The sequence below is a fragment of the Miscanthus floridulus genome, chromosome 10 (assembly GCF_019320115.1).
Source record: "Miscanthus floridulus cultivar M001 chromosome 10, ASM1932011v1, whole genome shotgun sequence".
Lineage (NCBI taxonomy): Eukaryota > Viridiplantae > Streptophyta > Magnoliopsida > Poales > Poaceae > Miscanthus > Miscanthus floridulus.
In genome coordinates, this window is record NC_089589.1 from 92,203,246 (window position 1) to 92,212,865 (window position 9,620).

General features: G+C 41.2%; 1 pseudogene; it reads right to left on the reverse strand.

Moving 5' to 3' along the window:
- Positions 1-6,940: 6,940 nt before the first annotated feature.
- On the reverse strand, positions 6,941-9,412 carry LOC136489030 (long chain base biosynthesis protein 2a-like; annotated as a pseudogene).
- Between the last annotated feature and the right edge of the window lie 208 nt (positions 9,413-9,620).

The following is a 9,620-nucleotide window of genomic DNA, read 5'->3' on the forward strand; positions in this document are numbered from 1 at the left end:
ATTTCCCAAGCTTTTGTTAGAATGCATAGCATACCTTTGTGTGCCATGAAAAACCCCATACTAGTAAATTCACCGGGAGGTAGTATGCCCGCTTCATATTGGAGTCCCTCAACTAGCATTTCCTTAAGGGGGGTAGACTTCAAAGTGAAACCAATTGTGTTGAGAACAGCGGGAATTGATCTTATTCTGGGAATGGATTGGATGAAACAACACCGGGCAGTGATTTAGTGTTAGGAGAAATCTGTGGTTGTGACATCACTCAATGGAGATAGAATCTATGTAGAAGTGGTAGTGCAAGCTCAGCCTACAGCCATAGTGAACCAGCTAGATGGTGAAGCCAATGAACAAGATCGTGTCATGGAACAGTTCCCGGATGTCTTCCCCGATGACTTGCCAGGTATGCCACCTAACCGAGACATTAAATTCATTATTGAATTATTACCTAGAACTGCACCAATAGCTAAATGTCCATATAGAATGGGAGTTAATGAATTAGAAGAGCTTAAGAAACAACTAAAAGAGTTGCAAGAAAAAGGTTTCATACGCCCTAGTTCTTCCCCATGGGGGGCACCTATGATCTTTGTGGATAAGAAGGATGGTAGTCAACGGATGTGTGTGGATTACCGTTCACTTAATGAGGTTACAATCAAGAATAAATACCCTTTGCCTAGGATTGATGATTTGTTTGATCAGTTGAGAGGAGCCCATATGTTCTCCAAGATTGATCTCCGCTCAGGTTACCATTAGCTTAAGATACGAAACTCGGACATACCCAAGACAGCATTCACTACACGGTATGGATTATATGAGTACACCGTTATGTCTTTTGGATTGACTAATGCACCTGCATACTTCATGTATCTGATGAATAAGGTGTTCATGGAGTTTCTGGATAAATTTGTGGTGGTATTCATAGATGACATACTAATATTCTCCAAGACTGAAGAAGAACATGCTGAACATATAAGGTTGGTCTTGCAAAAGCTTAGAGAGCATAAGTTGTACGCTAAGCGAAGCAAGTGTGTGTTTTGGTTGAAGAAAGTCTCTTTTCTGGGTCATGTTGTCTCCAATGGTGGAATAGCAGTGGATCCAAGAAAAGTGCAAGATGTGTTGAATTGGAAACCACCAACCACTGTAAGTGAGATTCGTAGCTTTTTGGGATTGGCTGGATACTACAGAAGGTTCATTGAAGGTTTTTCCAAGCTAGCCAAGCCTATGACAGCTCTGTTGGAAAAGAATGCTAAGTATGTATGGTCGAATAAATGCCAGGCAAACTTTGATGAGCTAAAAAAGAGATTGACTACAGCTCCAGTATTAATTTTGCCTGATTTAAGCAAGAACTTCTCTATATATTGTGATGCATCCCGTTTGGGCCTTAGATGTGTGCTTATGCAAGAAGGAAGGGTGGTGGCATATGCATCTAGACAACTAAGGAAGCATGAGTTGAATTACCCTACTCATGACTTGGAATTGGCAGCTGTGGTTCATGCTTTGAAGATCTGGAGACATTATCTAATTAGACATAAGAGTGATATCTATACTGATCATAAGAGTTTGAAGTATATCTTTACCCAATCAGATCTGAATCTGAGACAACGTCGTTGGTTGGAATTGATCAAAGACTATGATTTGGAAGTGCATTATCACCCGGGAAAGGCAAACATCGTAGCGGATGCACTTAGCAGAAAGAGCTATGCCAATGGACTTCAGATGACATCTATGTTAGCAGAGTTGTGTGCTGAAATAGAGTATCTCAATTTGAGTTTTGTCACTAATGCAATGGAATTGGTGATAGAGCCTACTTTGGAACAAGAGACACGCAAAGGTCAATTGGAGGATGAAAAACTTAAGAAGATAGCAGAGAATGTAGTGCTTGGAAAGGCACCCGGATTCAGAATGGATGAGAATGGCACTCTTTGGTTCGGAAAAAGGATATGTGTACCTGAAGTGAAGGCTATCTGTGATGCAATTCTGCAAGAGGCCCATGAGTCTGCTTATTCTATACATCCCGGAAGTACCAAGATGTACTTGGATCTCAAAGAGAAGTATTGGTGGTATGGATTGAAGAGAGATGTGGCAGAGTAGGTGGCTTTGTGTGACACTTGTTAAAGAGTGAAAGCTGAGCATCAAAGACATGCAGGGTTACTACAACCAATGAAGATTCCTGAATGGAAATGGGAAGAAGTTGGTATGGATTTTATCGTAGGTTTGCCCCATACTCAAAGAGGCTATGATTCAATATGGGTAATAGTGGATCGACTCACCAAGGTTGCCCACTTTTTACCAGTCAAGACTACCTATACGGGTGCAAGACTAGCAGAGTTGTACATGGAAAGAATAGTGTGCTTACATGGTGTTCCCAAGAAAATTGTGTCGGATAGAGGCACTCAGTTTACATCGCAATTCTGGCATAAAGTACATAGGTCTTTGGGAACAAAGTTGAATTTTAGTTCTGCTTACCACCCGCAAACTGATGGACAGACTGAAAGGATCAACCAGATTTTGGAAGATATGTTGAGAGCTTGTGCACTACAGTATGGTGATAGTTGGGATAAGAGTCTGTCATACGCAGAGTTCTCGTACAACAATAGTTATCAGAAGAGTCTCAAGATGGCACCTTTCGAGGCGTTGTATGGACGTAAATGCAGAACGCCTTTGTTCTGGAATCAGACTGGAGAAACTCAAGTGTTTGGTCCCGATGTCCTTAGAGACACGGAAGAACAAGTGAGAATGATTAGAGACAATTTGAGAGTGGCTCAATCCCGACAGAAGAGTTACGCTGATACTCGCAGAAGAGAGCTGGCTTTTGAAGTTGGTGATTATGTGTATTTGAAGGTGTCGCCAATGAGAAGTGTGAAAAGATTCAATATGAAGGGAAAGTTAGCACCAAGGTATATTGGACCTTTTAAGATCCTAGAGAGACGTGGAGAAGTAGCTTATCAGTTGGAACTGCCTGAGAGTTTGTCAGGTATGCACGACATGTTCCATGTTTCCCAATTGAAAAAGTGTTTGAGGGTACCAGAAGAGCAGATTCCTTTGGAAGAACTCGCTGTCAAGGAAGATCTTACTTATGAAGAGTATCCGATAAAGATATTGGAAACCGCTGAAAGAGTTACAAGAAGCCAAACTATAAAGATGTGCAAGGTGCAGTGGAATCGATATACAGAGGATGAAGCAACTTGGGAAAGAGAAGAGGATCTGAGAAAGTCTTACCCACAACTGTTTGAGTAAGCAATCACCCGAATCTCGAGGACGAGAAAGTACGCTTTCAGTATTTACAGAAATGCCATTTGAACTGTTTTGCTTATAAAATCGTCATTTAGCTCCGAATTGATCCGTTCAAATCGCGTTAGCTTCATAATTTCATAATCTACATGTTAGAACCACTGTTAGTCAAGTTTGGAACTTTTAAATTTCATGGTTAGATTTAATTAAATATATTGCTATAGGAAATCCTGTTTAAATCATAATTTTCGCATTTTAGCTCCGTTTTTCGTGAACTTCGCGTTGACGTGATCGTAGCGAGACGTAGATTATTTTCACAAACATTTTATCTTGTTTTCTATACTGTTGGTGTACTGTTCTCATTATAGGAATATTTGCTTTGCATGAATGCTTTTGGAATGTTGTATGTTGCCGTGTTGGTCGCGTTCAGACGGTGAGGAGAACATTGGAGACCAAGAATTCTTCGACGACCAGCAGGACCAGCAAGAGTTTGTGAACCAAGGCAAGTATAGCATGGGCCTACCTTGATGTCCTATTTTACTTTAATCAATTACTCATGTGCATGTGTCTAATTTTGATAACCCTAAGGACATTCTAGACATTTGATGACTTGTTCCCTTGACTCCTATGGGGTAATTGCATATGGGTAGATTGCTAGTGCTCTAACTAAACATGATCTACATGATGATGAATGATTCTATGGAACTAAAAGTATAACATGATTTATAACAACTGTTCCATAGGGCGAAGGTGCAAATGACTTTTGATCATGTTGCTCCCGGCCCTCCATAAGGACTTATCTGTCGGCAAAAGCTAGGACTGACAGTGCAACCGGGAGAGTCATATGGCTCTGACTTTAGCTCAGTAATAGAACCTTTTCTAGCTAGTTAGAGGTTACCTTTTTGGCGCAAATGGGGCTTGCCACGTTGGGTATAGGGCCACCTCTTTTCCTATGTGTATAGCCGCGATGGATATGTGCCATAGGAAAGGGGGGTTCCTACATCTGCCTATCGAGGAAACCTAGCGGCCCTAACTTGTTAGAGAAACCTATGAAATGGCTTCATAGTGTACCATGCCCGCTCATCTTGGCAGTGACATGGGAGTAATTAACCCGGGCATATGGGAATCACGACTCGCGGTGAATGTGCACCACCTCTGTAGAGGGTAACAAACTGTTATAACAGCCGTGCTCACGGTCACGAGCGGCCCAGAAAACTCACAGAATAACTGGGTACTTGTTGATGATCATTGAAGTTGTTCTATGATGATATATGATACACTGGACCCAGATATCTGTTCATATGGGATTAAATGGGAGCTTAAGCATAATTTGATAACACTGGATAATAAAAGCTTGACTTACTAAAAATGCTAACTGCAGTAAACCAGTGTCAACCTTTTTGAGCTTCATAACCCTATGTTAACTTGTTAAGTACGGGATGTACTTACACTTGTTTATTTCTTTATTTGGATAAAAATTCCGGATGGATAACAGATGACAACGGGTATGAGGAATTCCCTGAGGATTTTTAGGCTTGTGGTCAACCAATTGACCTTTCCTGTGATGAAGCCCCACGAGAGAGTTATCTTTTTATATTCCGTTGTGTGATGTAAGACTATGTTATATTATGAATTTGATGTAAGAGACACCGTGATGATACTTTATGTAATTTGTCAGCTTGTGTGTGTGATTGATCCCTAGGCACACACGAGTTTTGTGCATTCAATTTTATCCTTAAAATTAGGTGTGACACATATGCTTGCAACATGCACTTTCAGCGCAATATCTCCTTGCTGCTCGGGAGAATGGAGGTTCATCGACGCGAAGCTCGATACGCGGAGTGGCGTGCGGGGGGAGGATGCTAGTGGGCAGGCGGATGTAGTGCCCGGGCGTGCGGCCCCAGCGTTAGGGAAAGGTAAGCGGTGGCGCTATGGAATGGCAAGCGCTCGGTGAACTACGGTGGAGAGGGTGGAAGGCAGGCGGTGGTGCTCTGGTGCAGTGCAGAGAGGGGATGGCGGCCGGCTAGGCTGGTGGAGAGCACAGTGGCAACGCGGCCACAGTGGAGCACGCTGCGCTGGCGCAGGGAGCTCGAAGCGAGTGGAAATGATGTTTGTGGAGACTAGGAGACGACAGCCGAACATAGGTGAGCGTGGATGTTCTAGTTGGGCCGTTCGAGACGCCGCGGCCCACGGTAACGCAGTCTGAGGAGACAATTAATTCAATTTAGTGGACCATGTGACTCCACCACGAGCGGTCACTCTCCACCACTCCTGTCTCTGAGCATGTGGACTCAGGAACAGCAGTGGGCCTCTTTTGCATTCTATCCCGAAGAAGCAGGTCCGGCTTTCTCCTTTTATTTTTTTCTATTTTTTCCTTTGCTTTTAAATTTTTTATATACATTAACCTAACTATTTTAGATGAAACTATATGTATTCATATACTAGTTGCAGATGTATAATATGATGTTGTGCACACTGTTCGCCTAAACGGTTGTTTAGCCCGTTTAAACACCGTGTAAACGCTACACGGTGGTGCGCCGTTTCCGTTTAATCACCCGTTTACCCCGTTTAATTGGCTGTTTAGCCCGTTTAATGGGACGTTTTGCCCGAATAATGGCTAAACGGTAAGTGACCGACTGTTTACCGTTTAGCGTTTAGGAAAACACTGGTTGTGCACATGTTTTTTTTCTTGTTTTTAACATTTTCTCTCTTTTTCATTTTTCCTCTTCTTTCGAACTATTGAATCTTATGACCACAAATCTGCAAAAGTTATGATGATAATTTGTCACCTAAAATGTTATGCATATAAGTTGTGAGCATAACTTAATTTTCTAATAAAAAATTTATGATTTTTTTCTAAAAAAAGAAAAGTGAAAAAATTATGATGATAAGTTGTTATGTAAAAAGTTATGCACATAATTTGTGTATAACTTTGTAACTTTCAAAAAAAAGTTATGAAAATATGAGAAGTTATTATGAATAAGTTTGTCCACCGGTAGTTATAAACAAAAGTTGGCCTTTAAAAGTTACATACAAATGTTATCGTGATAAGTTGTCCACATAATATTATTAGAAATATATTGACTAAGTTATGCTAATAAATTATGTCGGCTCATAATAAAATATTATACGCAAAAGTTATGTGTATAACTTTGTCAATTTCAAACAAAGAAAGTTACGGAAATAATTTTTCTAAAAAAAAGTCACGAAGTGCTATGGGATTGGCGGAGCCTATTCTTTTCGTGACAGCGTTAAATATCCATCAATATGCTCACCGAGCTCGTATATATGTTGAAAGATGATGAAAACAAATTCAAATACATTCGCTTGGTACTGTATCATTTACAATGTTGCTTTAAGATTTGTTCTTTGTTCTTTTTTTTTAAGAAAAAAAGAGTACCGAAGCCATTCTCTTCACCGAGAGTGATACGAAAAATAAGGAAAGCAACTGGCCTTAGTAGTTGTCCATGGCATGCCTGTAGAAAATCCCAGTAATGCACATATCTTGAATAGATTAACAACAGAAGTGAACTTGAACCAGTTACACACATTTCGAAGGATATAATTGTACAATCAATAAACAAGTATTCTGCTAATACGACGGATCTGGACTCTCGTGTATATCCACAAGATCCCAATGAAACTGTTCAATGCGTGTTTGTTTCCATAATGATTTATTGATGACTTAAAAAGGGACTTAAATCACTCCTCATGGTCATGAGGTAATTTCAGCATCAGCTTCGGCAATCTTTGGTGGTTCTGCAGGGAAATATTTGATGCCCACAAGATCACCGACTCTGCTGATAACCTGAAAGTGGGTTGCACAAACAAGAAACACGTCAGTTTGGCTGTAGTTAGAGTATAATGAAGTATTTATGCATAAAAAAACACTCACATCAAGAGCTTTCATCAGGTCTTCCCTAGTGTGTGAAGCAGAAATGCAGATACGTGCTCTTGCAAGAAGAAGGGGTGTCACAGGAAATGCCACAGTAATAACAGCAACCTGCAACACAAGTTGTTGTTATCACTTGCATGACAAATAGGAAGAATGAAACCGATGGCGCAAATAGTGATGGATATGGACTACATACATGCAGATTATATTGCTATTAGCACCACAATGTCATTCTGAAAGAAAACTATACCAAAATAAAGCACAGTGCTATTTGGATCTTCAGAATCTCCGGATACACTCTATCACGCACTAACCTTTTGTCTAAAACACTCCTTAGGAAATGCAGGAATCTTAGCCGGATTGTAGAGCATTATAGGCATGACAGGAGAGTCATTGTCACCAAGAACCTCAAACCCCATCTTCTTGAGCTCTGACCTGAAGAAATTACTGCTTTCACGGATGCACGCAAGTTTTTGGACACCTTCAACATATCACAAGGGGAAAACAAGGAATTATTCAGTTGAACATTATAGTGAAACACAGCTGCAAATGAAAAGGGAAAACGAAATGCGTTAAGAAAGCTCGTTTAGTACCTCTGTTGGAGCCATCCTCCCCAAGGATAACTTTAATAGCAGAGATAACTTGTTGCACTGCTGGCGGTGACATGGAAGTAGCATACAGATGAGCTGGACAACTCTGCTTCAGGTGCTGAATTATATCCTGAAAGTTGTAGCAGAAGAAGAATTAGCCAATCTTCAACGCAGTCTTACCAGGTGCTAGTGCTACAGTTCTAATATGCTTGCTTTCAGTAGTATACACCTTTGATGCAGCAATATATCCACCACATGATCCAAAAGACTTGGTGAAAGTACCCATCATTATGTCTACATCAGCTGGGTCAACCCCAAGGAGTTCACAAACACCCCGGCCAGACCGCCCAACAGCACCAAAGCTATGGGCCTCATCCAGATACGTGTAAGCCTGTTAATTTGACAGAACAAGGAGTAAATGGATGACTATTTTGTGTCGCCGGACAAAGAATAGTAAAGAAAAAAAATTATTTGCCAAAATTTCAATGAGAACTACAAGAAAAATTCTCCAGACCTTGTATTTCTTGCAAACAGCTATGATTTCAGGGAGTTTACACAGCTCCCCTTCCAAGCTGTAGACAACCTCAACAATGACAATGACCTTCTTCCATGCTCTGCGTGTCCGTGGCTGACCACCAGCTACCTGCTCTCTCAGGACCTTTTCCAGATGAGCAGGGGCTGCAAGAGTACATTTACAATGATAATTCACATGAACAACAGAGACCAAAGACTGCTATGCATTGTTCAGAGGCAAAGCAGCTTACAGTTATGCTGGAAAACCCTAACAGTTGCATCAGATCCTCTTGCGCCACTGACAATTGAGTTGTGGTTCAGAGAGTCACTAATTATCAGCCCACCCTAGAATATCACAAAAAGGGGGGAAAATGTAACCACCTCTCATTTTAGCCATATGCATAGTAAATATACTCCCTCTATTTCAAATTGTAAGTCATTCTTACTTTTTTTTTTAGACGAAGTCGTTCTTACTTTTCTACATACATATAAAAACTGTGTAACAAAAGCCGACTTACAATTTAGAACCTAGAGAGTAGTAATCACCTCTGCGTCTGGTCACAATATTAGTTAAGTGGATATATATCATGGGCCTAATGCCCAGGGTCAGCCCAGCTGGCCCAACCGTGGCCTAAGCGGAGCCCACCCGGGCTGATAATTCAGACATTTGACAATATATAAGCATTTGAACAAACCTTTCCAATTAGGTAGCCCATGCCAAATAGGACAGCAGCAGGCTTTCCAACAAAACGTGCAACCAGCTCCTCCAGCTCAGTGTGAAGCTTGGTTGTGCCTGTTACCAGATGAAAGGGGATCAGCTTTTTACTAGTCTGTTCCTAAATAAAAAGTTAATAAAATATATAAATATGCATGTGGATGATAATGTCAATCGTACCGCCCTCGACACGAGCACCGCAGGTGCTTGCTGAGTATTTCTTGAGAGACTCGACAACGCGCGTGGAATGCAGTACTCATCTGCTGCAGCAAAACCGAGGTAGTTGTAGGATGTCAGGTTCAGGCATCTAGTGGTATTTGAGGTACGCCTGCAACAATAGTGAGCATTGTATTACACACAGCTGAAACTTGCTTTTCATTCCATAACTTAGGCCATCATAATCTATGACTCTATGTCCGGAGGATCATTTTCATTCTCAATTGACAGCCTGAAAAAGTGGACGAAGATGTACATAACTTGTCGTTCCCTCGACCACAAGCTTGGATATGTTGCGAGGTCTCTCCAGAGCTGGAATGCTTCCAACGTGGGAACTATCAGGCTACAGCTCGCCGCCGCGAGAGTGGTGATCTACGAACTTGATGTGGCACAGGAGTCCCGGCCAAGGTTTTCATTATCGAAAATAAAAATTTATCGGAGATCATGGATAAATAGGATAAGCAAG